At 28.7% G+C, this 4,316-nt stretch overlaps 1 protein-coding gene across 4 annotated transcripts in view; it reads right to left on the reverse strand.

The window, feature by feature from the left end:
* Positions 1-4,316, reverse strand: part of LOC102681449 (nuclear factor of activated T-cells 5-like) — a 54,596-nt gene extending 50,280 nt beyond the window's left edge. For all 4 annotated transcript variants that reach the window (XM_031509715.1, XM_031509714.1, XM_031509713.1 and 1 more), the window contains exon 1: positions 4,153-4,316. The gene's annotated coding sequence lies outside the window, so the exon portion shown is untranslated. The remainder of the gene's footprint in view (positions 1-4,152) is intronic.

Below are 4,316 nucleotides of genomic sequence, written 5' to 3' on the forward strand. Positions count from 1 at the left end.
GAGATGAAAGCCAATCGTGTCTTTTATCGGACAAATTAATCTGTAAATACGATTTTAAATATAGGTAAAAGTATTTACGAATATTTATATTAATTATATTGTTACAGGATTTATACATCAATTAATATTTTAATAGTGTATCGATGTCGCAATGGATGAAGGGGATTAAATGAAATTAATGATATTTCGGGAGCATAAAAGGGAGATGATAAAAAAATTGACATATCTATACCGAAGAAAGTATAAAAGTTATTTGAGAGAGAATGAAGAGAGAAAGGCTGCATCGACCGAGAAGGTGGCACCGTCATAAATTGTTAAGATCAGTGTAGATTGACGGTGATTGAAACTAGATTACAAAGACCTTGAGTCGCTTAACACCCGTCGTTGGATTCATTGACCGTTATTTCTTCGAGAAAATTTTGCCGGGACTCGATGCAAAAACGCAAAATCCGACCGGTCCTTGACGACTTTTAGGCGTATGATAATTCGCCAACATATGCGTATGCATTCGCATCCAAATATCCGAATTAAGTCTCTCGAACTCTGGACCAAAATATGAAGATATAAAGTGATTTGGCAAAAAAAAGATTTTTTAAAATATTGAAAAAAGAGAAAAGTAAAGAATTCGAAAATAAAGATAGGTGATTACGATAGAAATAAAAATTTTTTTCGAATAATGAAAAGTGTGGGAGAACTGTCGCGAGGGAAATATCCGCTGCGTCAATACGAATCGATAAAACGATTATTATTCAAATAGGTTTGCATCGGTATTAAAACGCTCGTTTAGATTCGCTGCGCTAGGCCGAGGCCCGTTCGTTGCCATCAATTAAACGTCTATATACACTGAAGCCATGCATTCGTAGAACTTTGGACAATTTCGATAAGGGTTCAATTGATTTATTTTTTTCCTTTCTTTCGATCAATGTCCATTAATTAATCCCGTTGTATGCTATATTAATAATAATATCGTATCGGCTTAACGAAGTATATGATGGAAGTATACGATGGAACAATCGATATTTAGAATTATATTCGATGGTACAAGCAAAAAATTTTTTTTCGTCGATTATAATATAATATTCGTAATGATAAATGACACTCTGATGTATGTTTAAAAAATTTTGAAATTAATTATTGATATATCTTCTATTTTTTTTTAATCTAATTTAATTTTAACCTAACTAATTCGATTTTTAATTAATATAGTAAAATAGATAATTTTTATCTTTTTGAATAATTATTTTCAATAATATGGTACGATGATACGTGTAAAATAATTTTCAAAGTTAAAAACTCATAGGCATGCAGGAAACTAGTTTCACTTAATTCAGCCATTTGTATATTACCTATACCGTTATCCTATTCGAAAGATATCTGTCAGAGATACGTGGGCCATTATAGTTATTTGGCTGTTGCAAGATACAGATTCTATATCAAAATTTATATAAGTCCGTAAAGTCGATATCATGATATCGAAAAAAATCATATCGAAAAAAAATATCAAACACTAATGCTACAAGTAGACCATAAAATTGGTCAATGAACGATTTCAACGAATATCATCGACTTGAATTATCATGAAATTAAGAGACTTTCAAGAATCAAAATCTGGTTAAAAATGTATTTCTAGATGTTGCAGATGCGATAATAATATGTTATCTTGTTTGAGAAGCACAAAATTTTCGGATAAAATTGAACGAGATAATAATTTACATTTCGATGATCGTAATTACCTTAAGAAAAAATATATTTCGAAAGCGTTAGAAGCCACGTGGCCCGTCAAGCATCGTTAATGAATGTAAATGATAATTAGTTTTCTTATCACGGTCGAGTTCTATGTGAACGGTCTTTATTCTCGTTACATTAACGACATCTTTCGTTTTCTATATTTTCGTATTTTGTATTTCTTTGATAATTGTAGTAACGATTAAGAAAAATTCATAAAGCCAATCCATAAAAAAAAGAATAACAGTTTCATTCTTCCTATTGACAACGCGCTAGTCATTTATATTAACGATAAATAAATTTATATATGATTTAAATTAAAAATTTATTTATCGTCGACTACAAATAAGTACTGTTAAATAAAAAAAAAACAATATCATTCGTTATTTTTATTCAATCAATATTTTTTTTTTAAATATCGCTTAATATTAAAAAAAAATTAAAAATCAAATTTATTCTTTAAATATTGATTAACAAAGAAAAATGAAACATAAATTTTACGAAACTTATAAGAATTTCCCAAATTTTCTAATTCTATCGTTAAAAATTGCATATGGTAAACTCGATCGATCAAGTTGTAGGTATATGGCATGCTAAAGGAACGGAAAAGCGCAATACGAAGACAGAAATATCGCAAGGTATCGAACGCGAAATCAACTTGATGCGTTCCGTCGGGTTAAAAACATCGATCCGCGTCTTTATCGTCATGGTAACACATGCACTTATACAATTATCCTTGTGTGAAACTATTGAATGTATGTTTCCATACGATACTGTGACGGTATGTACGCACACAGTCGTATGTCGATTGTGTACGAACATGTATGTACCTCTCCTCTATTTGTTATCTTACTCTATCTTTCTTGCTCTATTCTTATCGCAGCATGCTAAGAATGCATTTTCACGGTTTCACTAACACGCACCTTCTGTGTGATGTGTGCGAAACAAATTCATCTCGTTGAAATAGTTTTATAGTAGAAAATAATTCACTTAAATCTATAAATTGTATTCCTATAAAATTATCGATAATAGAAACAATTTAACAGTTTTGTCTTAATAAATTTATTATTATTTCCGCGAATATTGTCGTTGATGTAAAAATTGTATTTGAAAATAGTAAATCCAAAATGTTATATAAATATTTTGAGAAAAAATGATAGTAACTTTTGATTATATATATAATAGTAGTATTGCATAAGATTAAAGCGTACCAAGGTAAATATTATTAATATTAGAAATACATATCATGGATCAATATTATATATGTAAGTAGTTATAGATAATATCTAAATCTATAAAATAATACTTTTATGGCGTATTTTTATATTTAATTGAATATTAATTAATTAACAAAAATTCTTGAAAATTTGTTTACATAGAAATAAAAATACGTAAAATATTGTTTTACATAGAAAAAAAAATTATTCGTAAAATAAGACGATTCTAATTGAAAGTAATCTAATGCGAAAGTAGCTACGCAGTTAATATGAAAAAGTCAATGTTTTACAAATTTTACTATAATAATATTCTATAAAAGGATAATATTTTAGCCAAACTAAAAAAAATAACCAATGTTAAATAATAACAATATCAGTTGCATGTTAAATGAAGAAATAAAGTTCAGATTTATTGATAAATCACTATGTTTGATACATAACCAATATTAATTTATCCTCGTTTAATTTGAATTTATATAAGAAAATTATTATCGTATTTCAATAGTAAACTCGTACCAAGACTTAGAGAGAAATCAGAAATAAGAATCAACTGATATCTAAAGTATCAGAACCAACTATGAATCATGTTTACAAATACACGAGAAAGAAATGCATTTATATATGCAGCGTATTGAGGCATCCATATTGAAAACAGCATAACCTCACTAAATGCTTTCTGGCGCATGTTATCTTTTACAATAATGTATAGAACTGATTTTGCTTTAATCATAAAATTATTTAATTATTTATATAAAAGATCAATAATTATCTTTATAGAGTAAAATATAAATACGCAATTATTTCTCTCTCTTCTTTAAAATGTTTTTATGCATAATCTTAATAAATAAAACATCATTGCAACATCGAACATTCTATGATTCTTTAAATTTTATAACATACAAAAAGATTCTTACTTTAAAAAATACATATCTTCAAATTTTATCGCTTCAAACAAGAATTTCAATAAATTTTAATATGCAAATAGAACATTGTTTACATTGAATACACTTTTATATAAAATTTAATAGTTAATTTCATAGTTATTCACTAAACGTAAATTAAAACACGTAATTAATTTTTACATGTTCGGCCATATTGTGTTGATACCATGGAAAACGATTAGAGGGACCGAGAACGCAGCAGGGCTATCTCGTCGACTGGCAGGCGAACCATTTCGCAAATTTCCTGGCATACCAATCTATCCACTTACCGGCTGTGGCTTTGGTGTTTTTCCCATGATGCCTCCTGTTCTTCTTCTCCGATAATCGGCTCTTCAGTAACATCGTACACGCACTTTATCACGATTTTTATCACTTGTCTCACACTGGCTACGCATTATTATTCACCCGTACGGCAGCCATTTGCCCTCTACCT

This window comes from Apis dorsata, unplaced genomic scaffold (genome assembly GCF_000469605.1).
Source record: "Apis dorsata unplaced genomic scaffold, Apis dorsata 1.3 scaffold_169, whole genome shotgun sequence".
In the NCBI taxonomy this organism is placed as follows: Eukaryota; Metazoa; Arthropoda; class Insecta; order Hymenoptera; family Apidae; genus Apis; species Apis dorsata.